The sequence below is a fragment of the Loxodonta africana genome, chromosome 15 (genome assembly GCF_030014295.1).
Source record: "Loxodonta africana isolate mLoxAfr1 chromosome 15, mLoxAfr1.hap2, whole genome shotgun sequence".
In the NCBI taxonomy this organism is placed as follows: Eukaryota; Metazoa; Chordata; class Mammalia; order Proboscidea; family Elephantidae; genus Loxodonta; species Loxodonta africana.
Window position 1 is genome coordinate 13,959,908 of NC_087356.1, and position 16,825 is coordinate 13,976,732.

The 16,825-nt window shown below is 38.4% G+C and overlaps 1 protein-coding gene across 5 annotated transcripts in view; it reads left to right on the forward strand.

The window, feature by feature from the left end:
• The window catches only part of CCDC138 (coiled-coil domain containing 138), a 116,166-nt gene that overhangs the window by 92,566 nt on the left and 6,775 nt on the right, over positions 1-16,825 (forward strand). The window lies entirely within an intron of this gene.

Here is a 16,825-nt window from a genome sequence, read left to right on the forward strand (position 1 = left end):
TGTTTCAGTTTTTTTTTTTTTTTTTTTTAGGTAGTATCGACTTCTAGCCTTGAAAGACGGGGACATTAGCACTATTACACTTTCCTTCTCTCCTTTCTCTACTTTCTGACTGTTTTTTGTTATGTTATTATTTTTATATTGTCACAATTTATATTTTTACATTTTGACTGTGACCACAATGTGTACATTTGCTTCATATTAGTTTTCTTATTATTTTCCTTTCTATTAGTTTTATATTTAATTATATTCAGTGCTTAAGACCAGTCCTTTTACTGACTTTTCTGTTTCAGTGTTCTTAATTTTGAATAATCTCTTAATTGCTCTCTTTCCCATACAGAGTACCCCCCCCTCATTTTTATAAGTATGTGGGTGCTGAGTCATGTAATGTTTTCCTGTGGCTTTTATACTTAAACAAGATCTTGGTTGAGTATATAGTATTTTTGGCTCACCCTTTTCTTTTTGTTCAAAACTTTGTAAACATTGCTTCATTGTCTTTAGGCATTACTGCTGCTACAGGGAAGTCAAAAGGTGACCTGATTTTTGCCCCTTCAGGGTGATGTATTGTTTTGCTCAGGTAGCTGATATTTTGTGTTTGAAATTCAGCAACTTTAGTATTCGTATCAGGTTTCTTGGATCATGATTGTGCTCTTTCAGTCTGCAGATTTGTTTCTTTATTCATTTCAAATAAAATTTCTTACATAATATTTTCCTATTTATTCATATCTGGGACACCAGTTATCCTTATTTTGGATTTTTTTGATAATCTTCCATATCTTAGTGTCATTCTGGTTGCTCTTATTCGCTGTCTTTTTTGTTTACATTCTCTTTGATTATCTCAGGTTTTTATGATAATCTAAGTTTCAGCTGTATCATTTCTGTTTCTTTATGCTTTTAATTTATTAGTTCTTTAAGGGTGCTTTTTGGGTTTTCTCTTCCCTCCTTTAGGTGTATGTTTTTTTTCACCTCATCCTGTTGTTTATAATAATTTTCTTTGAGATCCTGCTTTATTGCCTAGCCATGTTCTTATTAGATTACTGTAGGGCACAAAACTCCTATGGAAAACTTTGTTCTGTTCTTTGAGTTGTCTTCTTTTAAGTTTGACCCTCTGTCTTTGTGTCCAGTGTTCCTTTTTTACTAATTAATTGATTGATTGATTGCTGTAATACGTTTGCCAAGTTGCCATGCTATTTCTGTTCTCTTGCTCTTGCTTAGACCTCCTTGTCTAGATTTTCTAAACTCTGTTCTGTTTAATATATACAAGTCCAGTTTTTTCCTCTCTTCAGAGCTGTAGTTGGAGAGCTGCTTTCTTTAATATATACTTTCCTTTTTTCCTCATAACCAATGGCCATAGTAATGATACGCTCTTTGTTAAATTGTCAGGGCTCTGTTCTCATTTCTGAGATTTTTGCTAAAATATCTTGTTTGGGTTTATTTCACTCAGAAGGGTGGAAGGTGTGAGAATCCAAATCTCATGGAGAAATTCTTTTGACTTCAGACTGGTTCCCCAATGTAGGGTGCAGCCCTGGAGCATTGTTTTAAATTATTCCCTGACAAGCCTTTCGTCTGACCCCCAATCCGAAGAGTGAAAAGATAATAACAGCCACTTCATTTGCTCTCCGCTAGGGTTGGAGGATATCATAAGAATTCTTAACCTTTTGTCAGCTCCTCCAGTGGCTCTTATGCGGGGAGAGGGTGTCAGGATGGGCTGAGAGCCTGGCCACGCTTCTCAGTAGGCTCTACTCTAGAATTTTGTGTTCCTGTTCCAGACTATTTACCAGTTGTTTTTTTGTTTATGATGGTGAGTTTTGCCCTTTTCTGTTTGTGTTGGGCTTTTGTAGGTGAGGCTTTTTGTTTTTGCTGAGTTGTTTGTTTTACAGTTTTTGATCCATATGACTAGGTCTCAAGCATTTTTATCCCACCATTTTAATGTAGAAATCGTGAAGACAAGCTATATAATTCATCCAGTGTGACGTGAATTTTAGAAGAGAAACTATCTAGTCTTTTGGGCCCTCCTTTTATTTCTGTCTTATACTGTTCAAGCTTATTCAAACTGAAATTCTTCTAAGCTTTAAAAATATAATTGGAAAACTGTACTACTGAAAAAATGTTTAGGCTGCATTGTCTCAACCTTACAGTTAAATTTAGCAGAACACATATAATCTCAGAATTTCCTTTCTCCTTATTATGTATTTGTCTCAGGTTTAATAGAGAGGTTGGAAATCAATGCAGTGAACCTTTGCATTTTAAATATGCTGATATATGAAAATCTTTGGACCCAGCCATGGCTTTCTTCCAGAGTAGAGGTCATACAAGGAAATTCACTTTTGTTTGACAATGTTCAGGATTTTACCTACGGCTTTTTGTGATAATCCTTAAATTTGTGTATTTTGTTCATGCTGAGACCTGATTTATATATAAAGTATATTAAATAAAGGAAGATACACTCCTTGCACTCTTTTGCAGCATACAAACAATCATTATCATTTTCTTGTATAGATTTTAGGCTTTAGAACTGAAAATGTTGATTTTGTAGATTGCAGGTATATTAAGAACAATCAGTGATCTTTCTGGTAATGACCTGTGATTGGTCTTTGCCCACTGATTTCAGTTCTGTGAGCCATTAAAACACAGTTAACTATCTTGTTTACTGTTTGCATAAGTCATATGTCTCAGTATCTGAAGATAACTGTATGCAATTGTTTAATAAAGCTGCTCTAAATTTAATCAATTTATTTTTAATGTTATTTGCAGATTATGTGTGCTGTATCTGTAACCTAAATGGTTCAGCCTTTAAGAAGATTCTGTGTAACTGATACATAGGGTATACACCCCCATAAGTCTATATATATAACCTGTTGCCATCAAGTCAATTCCAACTCACAGCCACCCTGTAGACCTTATAGTAGGGCTTCAAACTGGTTTGACCTGGTTTGAATCCCTGCTGAGAATTTGCATTTCCACCCCAGGTGTACTGAATCAGAATATAGTTTAACAAGCTCCCCAGGTGTTTTTTATGTATAATAAAATTTGAGAACCATTGCTTTATTAGTGGTTCTCAGAACTGGTCCGTAACCAGCAGCTTTAGCGTCACCTGGGAACTTGTTAGAAATGCAAATTCTCAGCAGGGGTTTGAACTGGAACAAACCTCTTCAAAGCCCCTGTCCTATAGGTAAAACTGCCCCATAGGGTCTCCAAGGCTGTAATCTTTATGGAAGCAGACTGACACATCTTTCCCTCGCAGAGTGGCTGGTGGATTTGTAGCAGTGACCTTTTGGTTAGCAGCTGAGCGTTTTAACTACTGCATCACCAGGGCTCCTCATGTATGTATATACACAAGTAATAGTGTATAATATGTTTTTTTTTTTTTTAATTTTTGTGTAATAAACTGAAGCACATGCCCCAAAACAGTTCCAAGCTTTATTGAATTGAATAGCATCTTATTCATCTGACACGGTAAAGTGTAGGCTTTTACAGTATCTTACATATGATTACATCTCAGGCTCCAGACTCATCAGACCAGTAAGTCTGATCTTTTTTTGTGTGAGTTAGAATTTTGTTCTACATTTTTCTCCTGCTCTGTCCAGGACCCTCTATTGTGATGCCTTTCAGAGCAGTAGGTGGCGGTAGCCAGGCACCATCTAGTTGTGCTGGACCCAGTCTCGTGGTGGCTGTGGTAGTTGTGGTCCATTAGTCCTTTGGACTAATCTTTCTCGTATCTTTAGTTTTCTTCCTTCCCCCTTGCTCCAGACTGAGTGGGACCATTGGAGTACCTTAGATGGCCACTCACAACAAGCTTTTGAGACCCCAGACGCTACTCACCAAAGTAGGATGTAGAACATTTTCTTTATAAACTATGTTATGCCAATTGAGCTAGATATCCCCTGAGACCATGGTCCCCAGCCCTCAGCCCAGTAATTTGGTGCCTCAGGGAGTTTGGGTGTGACTGTGAAACTTCTCTGACTTTTTGCTTTGGTGAAGTTGTTCTTACTTCACCAGTATTGTGTACTGTCTTACTCTTCCCCAAAGTTACCACTTACCTATTGTCTAGTGTTTTTCTCCTCCCCATTACTCCCCTCTCTTGTAACCATCAAAGATTGTTTCTTTCTGTGTATAAACCTTTTTGTGAGTTTTTACAATAGTGATCTCATACAGTATTTGTCCTTTAGTGATTGACTTATTTCATTTAGCATAATGCCCTCCAGATTCATCCATGTTTTGAAATGTTTTGCAGATTCACCATTCTTTATCGTTGTGTAATAGGTACCATAGTTTATTCATTACTCTTTTGACGGGCACTTAGTTTGTTTCCGTCTTTTTGCTCTTGTGAATAATGCTGCAGCGAACATGGGTGTGCATATTTGTGTAGTGGCTCTGATTTCTCTAGAATATATTCCTGGGAGTGGGATTACCGAATTGTATGGTATTTCTATTTCTAGCTTTTTAAGGAAGTACCATATCATTTTCCAAAATGGCTGTACCATTTTGCATTCCCACCAGTAGTGCATAAAAATTCCAGCCTCCCCGCATTCTCTCCAACATTTGTTGTTTTCTGGGTTTTTTTTTGTGTGTGTCTGCCAGTAATGTCGGGGTGAGATGGCGTCTCATTGTAGTTTTGATTTGCATTTTTCTAATGGCTAGTGATTGTGAGCATTTCCTCGTATGTCTGTTAGCCACCTGAATGTCTTCTTTGGTGAAGTAAGTATCTGTTCATATCCTTTGCCCATTTTTTAATTGAATTGTCTTTTTGTTGTAGAGATAATTGGATTTTCCTCTAGATTTTAGAGATTAGACCTTTGTTGGATATGTCATAGCCAAAATTTTTTTCCCAGTCTGTAGGTTCTATTTTTACTCTTTTGGTGAAGTCTTTTGATAAGCGTGTTTAATTTTTAGAAGATTCCAGTTTTCTGTCTTAACTTCTGATGTTGTGTATGTTAGTTATGGTTTGTATCCTATTTATGCCATGCATTAGTGCCTCTAGTGTTGACCCTATTTTTTCTTCCATAATCTTTATAGTTTTTGTTCTATATTTAGATTTTTGATCCTTTTTGAATTAGTGTTTGTATATGGTATGAGGTATGGGTCCCATTTCATTTTTTTACAGATGGACATCCAGTTTTGCCAGAACCATTTGTTAGAAAGACTGTCTTCTGGGGAAGCAAGCACAACCTGTACAAGGCAAGGTCATGGAAGCTGCATAGACACATCCAGACTCCCTGAGGGACCGAATTGCTGGGTTGAGGGCTGTGGGGACCATAATCTTGGGGTACATCTAGCTCAATTGGCATAATGTAGTTTATAAAGAATATGTTCTACATTCTACTTTGGTGAGTAGTATCAGGGGTCTTAAAAACCTGTGAGCAGCCATCTGGGATACTCCACTGTTCTCACCTCTTCGGGAGCTAGGAAGAATTCAGAAAACTAAAGATACAAGGGAAAGATTAGTCCAAAGGACTAAATGGACCACATCTACCATGGCTTCCACCAGACTGAGCCCAGTGCAACTAGATGGTGCCTGGCTACCACCACTGACTGCTTTGACAGGGATCACAATAGAGGGCCCAGGACAGAGCTGGAGAAAAATGTAGAACAAAATTCTAACTCAAAAAGAAAGACCAGACTTGCTGGCTGCACAGAGACTGGAGAAACCCTGAGAGTATGGACCCTGGACACCCTTTCAGCTCAGTAATGAGGTCACTCCTAAGGTTCACCTCAGCCAAAGATTGAACAGGGCCGTGGAACAAAACAAGACTTTATAAAGGGGTGCACCAGCCCTGGGGCAGAGACTGGAAAGCAGGAGGAACAGGAAAGCCGGTAGTAGGGAACCCAGGTTGAGAAGCAAGAGTGTTGATATGTTGTGGAGTTGTTAACCAGTGTCATAGAGCAATGTGTGTACTAACTGTTTGATGAGAAACTAGTTTGTTCTATAAACCTTCATCTAAAGTATAATAAAAAAAAATACAAACAAAATATATTTGTGGTGTGAAGCAAGAAAAAAAAAAAGACTGTCTTTTCCCCATTTAATGGACTTTGGGCCTTTGTTGAAGATCAGGTGACTGTATGTGGATGGATTTACAGCTGGGTTCTCAACTCTGTTCCATTGGTCAGTGTGTCTGTTGTTGCACCAGTACCAGGCTGTTTCGATTACCATAGCTGCATAGTAGGTTCTGAGGTCGGGTAGTGTGAGGCTTCCTACTTAGTTCTTCTTGGTCATATAATCTTTTTGTGTTGTGCTTCATAGCTAGTGTATACCATCTTGTATTTTTTATCATCAAAATGTTCCTCTGAATTTATTTATTGTATTAGATTTCATTGCTTTCATAGTTTATCTTAATCAGTAGGCTATCAAGATACCTACACATAAGTCTTGCAAGGTGTCCTTATGAATTCAAGAAGTAGGATGGGTGCAAAGCTATCGTGTTTTCTTTGTTTGTTTTAATAATTTTTATTGAGCTTTAAGTGAACGTTTACAAATGAAGTCAGTCTGTCACATATAAGCTTATATATACCTTACTCCATACTCCCACTTACTCTCCCACTAATGAGTCAGCCCGCTCCCTCCTTCCAGTCTCTCCTTTCGTGACAGTTTTGCCAGTTGCTAACCCTCTCTACCCGCCTATCTCCCCTCCAGACAGGAGATGCCAACACAGTCTCAAGTGTCCACCTGATACAAGTAGCTCACTCTTCATCAGCATCTCTCTCCAACCCATTGTCCAGTCCCTTCCATGTCTGATGAGTTGTGTTCGGGAATGGTTCCTGTCCTGGGCCAACAGAAGGTTTGGGGACCATGACCGCAGTTATTCCTCCAGTCTCAGTCAGACCATTAAGTCTGGTCTTTTTATGAGAATTTGGGGTCTGCATCCCACTGATCTCCTGCTCCCTCAGGGGCTCTCTGTTGTGCTCCCTGTCGGAGCAGTCATCGGTTGTGGCCGGGCACCATCTGGTTCTTCTGGTCTCAGGATGATGTAAGTCTCTGGTTCATGTTGCCCTTTTTGTCTCTTGGGCTCATAGTTATCGTGTGACCTTGGTGTTCTCATTCTCCTTTGATCCAGGTGGGTTGAGACCAATTGATGCATCTTAGATGGCTGCTTGTTAGCATTTAAGACCCCAGACGCCACATTTCAAAGTGGGATGCAGAATGTTTTTGTAATAGTATTACTTTGCCAATTGACTTAGAAGTCCCCTTAAGCCATAGTCCCCAAAGCCCCGCCCTTGCTCCACTGACCTTTGAAGCATTCAGTTTATCCCGGAAACTTCTTTGCTTTTGGTCCAGTCCAATTGAGCTGACCTTCCATGTATTGAGTGTTGTCCTTCCCTTCACCTAAAGCAGTTCTTATCTACTGATTAATCAATAAGAAACCCTCTCCCTCCCTCTCTCCCTCCCCCCCTCGTAACCACAAAAGTATGTGTTCTTCTCAGTTTATACTATTTCTCAAGATCTTATAATAGTGGTCTTATACAATATTTGTCCTTTTGCCTCTGACTAATTTCGCTCAGCATAATGCCTTCCAGGTTCCTCCATGTTATGAAATGTTTCACAGATTAGTCACTGTTCTTTATCGATGCGTAGTATTCCATTGTGCTGTCATGTTTTTTATGTCATTTATAATTCATATCTCTGGATTTGGATTAAAGGCCTGTATTTATTGTGGGAGTCTCTGAGTTTTAGAGGCGTTATACAGAGGAAGGATCCCTGGTGGCTCAGTGGTTAAGCACTTGGCTGCTAACCAAAACGTTCGTGGTTCGAATGTACCAGGTGCTCCATGGGAGAAAGATGTGGCAGTCTGCGTCCATAGAAATTACAGCCTTAGAGACCTTGTGGGGCAGTTCTGCTATGTCCTGTAGGGTTGCTGTGAGTTGAAAGTGACTTGATGGCAATGGGTTTAAACAGAGGAATTTAGCTAAAGACTACAATTTAATATCTTTGTATTATATTTTTTCCTGCCTTAACTCTCCCTAACAGTCCATAATAGTGATTTACAATTTAAAAAACACTTTTATACATTATTTTATGATAAGCTCACAACAACCCTAACAGGGATTTCAGGGTTTTTTTATTACAGATTTTACCATGTCTTTCCTCATAAACCTTTGCATTCATCTCTATCTGACACATTCTTAGAGGTGGGATTGCTGAATCAAAGGATATGCACACTTTAAGAGGCTTTTGATACATATTTGCCAAATTCTAATCTTTTTATTCCTTCTAAGGTTGAATATTTTTAGTGTGTTTGACTTTTTAAAAAAATTGTAGTAAATATATGTATAGGAAAACACTTGCCATTTGAACATTTTTACACGTATAATTCAGTGACATTTATTACATACATCATGTTGTATAACCAGCATTACTACTCATTTCCAAATTCTTTCATCACCTGTAAGAGAAACTCTGTGTCCCTGAAGCAATGACTTCTCCTTTCCCCCTCCCTCCTGCCCCTGTAACCACTAACAAACATTGGTCTCTCAGTAGTGTCTTCTGGTGATTGACTTATTTCAATCAGCATGTCTTCAAGGCTCATTCCTGTTGTGGTATGCATCAGCACTTCATTTCTCTTTGTGGCTGAGTAATATTTCGTAGTATGTGTGTACCACATTCTGTTCATTCATCGGTTGATGGACATTTAGTTTGTTTCTACCTTTTGGGTGTAATGAACATAGGTTACAGGTATCTATTTGTGTTTCTACTTTCAGTTCTTTTTGGTATTTAGCTAGGAGTGGAATTGCCAGGTAGTCAAAAGAAGTTTTTTTCTTTTGATGGTGGTTCTGTGTTTAAATTTTTGAGGAACAGCCAAACTCTTTTCCACTGCAGCTGCACCATTTTACAATCCCACCAGCAATGGACAAAGGTTCGGATTTTTCCACATCCTCATCAGTGATCTTTAGTAATCTGTTCTGAACTGCTTGTTTATGCCCTTTGCTTATTACTAAAAGTACTAGGTCCATCTTCATAAAAGCCTTTTATAGTAATTGTTTGACAAATATTATGTTACAAAGGGATTTCCCCCCACAAGTTTGATGCTTATCTTTTGATTTGTGGGACTTTTGTCTTTTAATTTTATGATAGGTTTTTTAAAAAATACACATTTATATGTAAAAGATCACAATAATCGAAAAGAGGGACTAAATACAGGTGGCATAGAACTGCCATATGGAGAGGGATACAACGCGATATAGGACAATACAAGTTAGGTTTTTACTTAGAAAAATAGGGGTAAATATTAAGGTAACCATAAAGAGGTATAACAACTGCATAACTCAAAATAAAAGCCAAGAAAAACATAACGACTCAACAAACATAAAGTCAAATACTATGAAAATGAGGATCTCACAATTTACAGAGAAAAACGTCTCAGCACAAAGAAGTAAGTGGAAAAATGAAATTGTCAACAACACACATAAAAAGGCATCAAAATGACAACACTAAACACTTATCTATAATTACGCTGAATGTAAATGGACTAAATGCACCAGTAAAGAGACAGTCTCGGACTGGATAAAGAAACACGATCCGTCTGTATGCTGCCTACAAGAGACACACCTTAGACTTAGAGACACAAACAAACTAAAACTCAAAGGATGGAAAAAAATATATCAAGCAAACGATAAGCAAAAAAGAAGAGGAGTAGCGATATTAATTTCTGACAAAATAGACTTTAAAGTTAAATCCACCACAAAGGATAAAGAAGGACACTACATAATGATAAAAGGGACAATTGATCAGGAAGATATAACCATATTAAATATTTATGCACCCAATGACAGGGCTGCAAGATACATAAATCAAATTTTAACAGAACTGAAAAGTGAGATAGACACCTCCACAATTATAGTAGGAGACTTCAACACACCACTTTCAGAGAAGGACAGGACATCCAGTAAGAAGCTCAATAGAGACACGGAAGACCTAATTACAACAATCAACCAACTTGACCTCATTGACTTATACAGAACTCTCCACCCAACCGCCGCAAAGTATACCTTTTTTTTTCTAGCGCACATGGAACATTCTCTAGAATAGACCACATATTAGGTCATAAAACAAACCTTTGCAGAGTCCAAAACATCGAAATATTACAAAGCATCTTCTCAGACCACAAGGCAATCAAACTAGAAATCAATAACAGAAAAACTAGGGAAAAGAAATCAAATACTTGGAAACTGAACAATACCCTCCTGAAAAAAGACTGGGTTATAGAAGACATCAAGGAGGGAATAAGGAAATTCATAGAATGCAACGAGAATGAAAATACTTCCTATCAAAACCTCTGGGACACAGCAAAAGCAGTGCTCAGAGGCCAATTTATATCGATAAATGCACACATACAAAAAGAAGAAAGAGCCAAAAGCAGAGAACTGTCCCTACAACTTGAACAAATAGAAAGTGAGCAACAAAAGAATCCATCAGGCACCAGAAGAAAACAAATAATAAAAATTAGAGCTGAACTAAATGAATTAGAGAACAGAAAAATAATTGAAAGAATTAACAAAGCCAAAAGCTGGTTCTTTGAAAAAATTAACAAAATTGATAAACCATTGGCCAGACTGACTAAAGAAATACAGGAAAGGAAACAAATAACCCGAATAAGAAAGGAGAAGGGCCACATCACAACAGAACCAAATGAAATTAAAAGAATCGTATCAGATTATTACGAAAAATTGTACTCTAACAAATTTGCAAACCTAGAAGAAATACATGAATTTCTGGAAAAACACTACCTACCTAAACTAACACATTCAGAAGTAGAACAACTAAATAGACCCATAACAAAAAAAGAGATTGAAAAGGTAATCAAAAAACTCCCAACAAAAAAAAAGCCCTGGCCCGGACGGCTTCACTGCAGAGTTCTACCAAACTTTCAGAGAAGAGTTAACACCACTACTACGAAAGGTATTTCAAAGCATTGAAAATGACGGAATACTACCTAACTCATTCTATGAAGCCACCATCTCCCTGATACCAAAACCAGGTAGACATTACAAAAAAAGAAAATTACAAACCTATATCCCTCATGAACATAGATGCAAAAATCCTCAACAAAATTCTAGCCAATAGAATTCAACAACATAATCAAAAAAATAATTCACCACGACCAAGTGGGATTTATACCAGATATGCAAGGCTGGTTTAATATTAGAAAAACCATTAATGTAATCCACCACATAAATAAAACAAAAGACAAAAACCACATGATCTTATCAATTGATGCAGAAAAGGCATTTGACAAAGTCCAACAGCCATTTATGATAAAAACTCTCACCAAAATAGGAATTGAAGGAAAATTCCTCAACATAATAAAGGGCATCTATGCAAAGCCAACAGCCAACATCACTCTAAATGGAGAGAGCCTGAAAGCATTTCCCTTGAGAACGGGAACCAGACAAGAATGCCCTTTATCACCGCTCTTATTCAACATTGTGCTAGAAGTCCTAGCCAGAGCAATTAGGCTCAACAAAGAAATAAAGGGCATCTGGATTGGCAAAGAGGAAGTAAAATTATCTCTATTTGCAGATGACATGATCTTATACACAGAAAACCCTAAGGAATCCTCCAGAAAACTACTGAAACTAATAGAAGAGTTTGGCAGAGTCTCAGGTTATAAGATAAACATACAAAAATCACTTGGATTCCTCTACATCAACAAAAAGAACATCAAAGAGGAAATAACCAAATCAATACCATTTACAGTAGCCCCCAAGAAGATAAAATACTTAGGAATAAATCTTACCAAGGATGTAAAAGACCTATACAAAGAAAACTACAAAGCTCTACTACAAGAAATTCAAAAGGACACACTTAAGTGGAAAAACATACCTTGCTCATGGATAGGAAGACTTAACATAGTAAAAATGTCTATTCTACCAAAAGCCATCTATACATACAATGCACTTCCAATCCAAATTCCAATGTCATTTTTTAATGTGATAGAGAAACAAATCACCAACTTCATATGGAAGGGAAAGAAGCCTCGGATAAGCAAAGCATTACTGAAAAAGAAGAAGAAAGTGGGAGGCCTCACTCTACCTGATTTCAGAACCTATTATACAGCCACAGTAGTCAAAACAGCCTGGTACTGGTACAACAGACAACATAGACCAGCGGAACAGAATTGAGAACCCAGATATAAATCCATCCACATATGAGCAGCTGATATTTGACAAAGGCCCAGTGTCAGTTAATTGGGGAAAAGATAGTCTTTTTAACCAATGGTGCTGGCATAACTGGATATCCATTTGCAAAAAAATGAAACAGGACCCATGCCTCACTCCATGCACAAAAACTAACTCCAAGTGGATCAAAGACCTAAACATAAAGACTAAAACGATAAAGATCATGGAAGAAAAAATAGGGACAACCTTAGGAGCCCTAATACAAGGCATAAACAGAATATAAAACATTACCAAAAATGACGAAGAGAAACCAGATAACTGGGAGCTCCTAAAAATCAAGCACCTATGCTCATCTAAAGACTTCACCAAAAGAGTAAAAAGACCACCTACAGACTGGGAAAGAATTTTCAGCTATGACATCTCCGACCAGCGCCTGATCTCTAAAATCTATATGATTCTGTCAAAACTCAACCACAAAAAAACAAACAACCCAAGCAAGAAGTGGGCAAAGGATATGAACACACACTTCACTAAAGAAGATATTCAGGCAGCTAACAGATACATGAGAAAATGCCCTCGATCATTAGCCATCAGAGAAATGCAAATTAAAACTGCGATGAGATTCCATTTCACTCCAACAAGGCTGGCATTAATCCAAAAAACACAAAATAATAAATGTTAGAGAGGCTGTGGAGAGATTGGAACTCTTATATGCTGCTGGTGGGAATGTAAAAATGGTACAACCACTTTGGAAATCTATCTGGCGTTATCTTAAACAGTTAGAAACAGAACTACCATACAACCTAGAAATCCCACTCCTGGGAATAGACCCTAGAGAAACAAGAGCCTTCACACAAACAGATATATGCACACCCATGTTTATTGCAGCTCTGTTTACAATAGCAAAAAGCTGGAAGCAACCAAGGTGTCCATCAGCGGATGAGTGGTTAAATAAATTGTGGTATATCCATACAATGGAATACTACGCATTGTTAAAGAACAGTGACGAATCTGTGAAACATTTCATAACATGGAGGAACCTGGAAGGCATTATGCTGAGCGAAATTAGTCAGAGGCAAAAGGATAAATATTGTATAAGACCGCTATTATAAGATCTTGAGACTTAGTATAAACCGAGAAGAACACATACTTTTGTGGTTATGAGGGGGAGAGTGAGGGAGGGTGGGAGAGGGTTTTTTACTGATTAATTAGTAGATAAAAACTACTTTAGGTGAAGGGAAGGACAGTACTCAATACATGGAAGGTCAGCTCAACTGGACTGGACCAAAAGCAAAGAAGTTTCCGGGATAAAATGAATGCTTCAAAGGTCAGCGGGGCAAGGGCAGGGCTTTGGAGACCATGGTTTAAGGGGACTTCTAAGTCAATTGGCAAAATAATTCTATTATGAAAACATTCTGCATCCCACTTTGAAATGTGGCATCTGGGGTCTTAAATGCTAACAAGCAGCCATCTAAGATGCATCAATTGGTCTCAACCCACCTGGATCAAAGGAGAATGAAGAACACTAAGGTCACACGATAACTATGAGCCCAAGAGACAGAAAGGGCCGCATGAACCAGAGACCTACATCATCCTGAGACCAGAAGAACTAGTTGGTGCCCGGCCACAATCGATGACTGCCCTGACAGGGAGCACAACAGAGAACCCCTGAGGGAGCAGGAGAACAGTGGGATGCAGACCCCAAATTCTCACAAAAAGACCAGACTTAATGGTCTGACTGAGACTAGAGGAATCCCGGCGGTCATGGTCCCCAAACCTTCTGTTGGCCCAGGACAGGAACCATTCCCAAAGACAACTCATCAGACATGAAAGGGACTGGACAGTGGGTAGGAGAGAGATGCTGATGAAGAGTGAGCTAATTATATCAGGTGGACACTTGAGACTGTGTTGATATCTCCTGTCTGGAGGGGGGATGGGAGGATAGAGAGAGCTGGAAGCTGGCAAAATTGTCACTAAAGGAGAGACTGGAAGGGCTGACTCATTAGGGGGAGAGCAAGTGGGAGTACGGAGTAAGGTGTATATAAACTTATATGTGACAGACTGACTTGATTTGTAAACGTTCACTTGAAGCTCAATAAAAAATAATTAAAAAAGAAAAATAGACATTTAAACGAGATAAAGGGGCACAGCAGCCCAGGGGCAAGGACTAGAAGGCAGGAGGGGACAGGAAAACTGGTAATAGGGAACCCAAGTTTGAGAAAGGAGAGTGTTGACATGTCATGGGGTTGTTAACTGATGTCATAGAATAATATGTGTACTACCTGTTTAACAAACTAGTTCTGTAAACCTTCATCTAAAGTACAATAAAAAAAAAATAGACATTTAAATTGTTTATTCATCAAATGTTTCCATCTTTTCCTCTCTGAATCTTTTCTCCTTTTCTTTTATGCTTAAAAAGTTCTTCCCTATCCAGTGATTGTAAAAATTATCATTAATAAACTTTGAAATCATATAGTCTACTATGCTGGGAATGACACAGCTTGAAGAGGAATGGTGTTGCATTCATCGTCAAAAAGAACATTTCAAGACCTATCCTGAAGTACAGTCCTACAAGGAAGACCAGTTAATACGACTATTATTCAAATATATGCACCAACCACTAGGGCAAAAGATGAAGAAATAGATGATTTTTATCAGCCGCTACAGTCTCAAATTGATCGAATATACAATCAAGGTGCATTGATAATTACTTGTGATTTTAATGCAAAAGTTGGAAACGAAGAAGGATCAGTAGTTGGAAAATATGGCCTTGGTGATAGAAACAATGCTGGAGATCGAATGATAGAATTTTGCAAAACCAATGACTTCTTCATTGCAAATACCTTCTTTCACCAACATAAACGGCGACGATTTTACCTTGCCAGATGGAACACACAGAAATGAAACTGACTACATCTGTGGAAAGAGACAATGGAAAAGCTCAATATCATTAGTCAGAACAAGGCCAGGGGCTGACTGTGGAACAGACCATCAATTGCTCATATGCAAGTTCAAGCTGAAAGTGAAGAAAATCAGAGCAAGTCCATGAGAGTCAAAATATGACCTTGAGTATATCCCACCTGAATTTAGAGACCATCTGAAGAATAGATTTGACTCATTGAACACTGGTGACCGAAGACCGGATGAGTTGTGGAATGACATCAAGGATATCATCCGTGAAGAAAGCAAGAAGTCATTGAAAAGACAGGAAAGAAAGAAAAGACCAAGATGGATGTCGGAAGAGACTCTGAAACTTGCTCTCAAACGTCGAGCAGCTAAAGCAAAAGGAAGAATTGATGAAGTAAAAGAACTGAACAGAAGATTTCAAAGGGCCTCTCGAGAATACGAAGTAAAGTATTATAATGACATGTGCAAAGAGCTGGAGATGGAAAACCAAAAGGAAAGAACATGCTCGGGGTTTCTTAAGCTGAAAGAACTGAAGAAAAAATTCAAGCCTCGAGTTGCAATAGCGAAGGATTCTATGGGGAAAATATTAAATGACACAGGAAGCATCAAAAGAAGATGGAAGGAATACACAGAGTCATTATACCAAAAAGAATTAGTCGATGTTCAGCCATTTCAAGAGGTACCATATGGTCAGGAACCGATGGTATTGAAGGAAGAAGTCCAAGTTGCTCTGAAGGCATTGGCGAAAAACAGGCTGCAGGAATTGATGGAATATCAATTGAGATGTTTCAACAAACGGTTGCAGCGCTAGAGGTGCTCACTCATCTATGCCAAGAAATATGGAAGACAGCTTCCTGGCCAACTGACTGGAAGAGATCCATATTTATGCCTATTCCCAAGAAAGGTGATCCAACCGAATGTGGAAATGATAGAGCGATATCATTAATATCTCACACAAGCAAAATTTCTGCTGAAGATCATTTAAAAATGGCTGCAGCAGTATATTGACAGGGAACTGCCAGAAATTCAGGCTGGTTTCAGAAGAGGATGTGGAACCACGGATATCATCGCTGATGTCAGATGGATCCTGGCTGAAAGCAGAGAATATCAGAAGGTTGTTTACCTGTGTTTTATTGACTATGCAAAGGCATTCGACTGTGTGGATCATAAGAAATTATGAATACCATTGCGAAGAATGGGAATTCCAGAACACTTAATTGTGCCCGTGAGGAACCTTTACATGGATCAAGAGGCAGTTGTTTGGACAGAACAAGGGGATACCGATTGGTTTAAAGCCAGGGAAGGTGTGTGTCAGGGCTGTATTCTTTCACCATACCTATTTAATCTGTATGCTGAGCAAATAATCCAAGAAGGTGGACTATATGAAGAAGAATGGGCATCAGGGTTGGAGGAAGACTCATTAACAACCTGTGTTATGCAGATGATACAACCTTGCTTGCTGAAAGTGAAGAGGACTTGAAGCACTTGCTAATGAAGATCAAAGAAAGACCACAGCCTTCACTATGGATTGCACCTCAACGTAAAGAAAACAGAAATCTTCACAACTGGACCAATGAGCAACATCATGATAAACGGAGAAAAGATTGAAGTTGTCAAGGATTTCATTTTACTTGGATCCACAATCAACAGCCATGGAAGCAGCAGTCAGGAAATCAAAAGACACATTACATTGGGTAAATCTGTTGCAAAGGACCTCTTTAAAGTGTTGAAGAGTAAAGATGGCACCTTGGAGACTGAGGTGCACCTGACCCAAGCCATGGTATTTTCAATCGCATCATATGCATTTGAA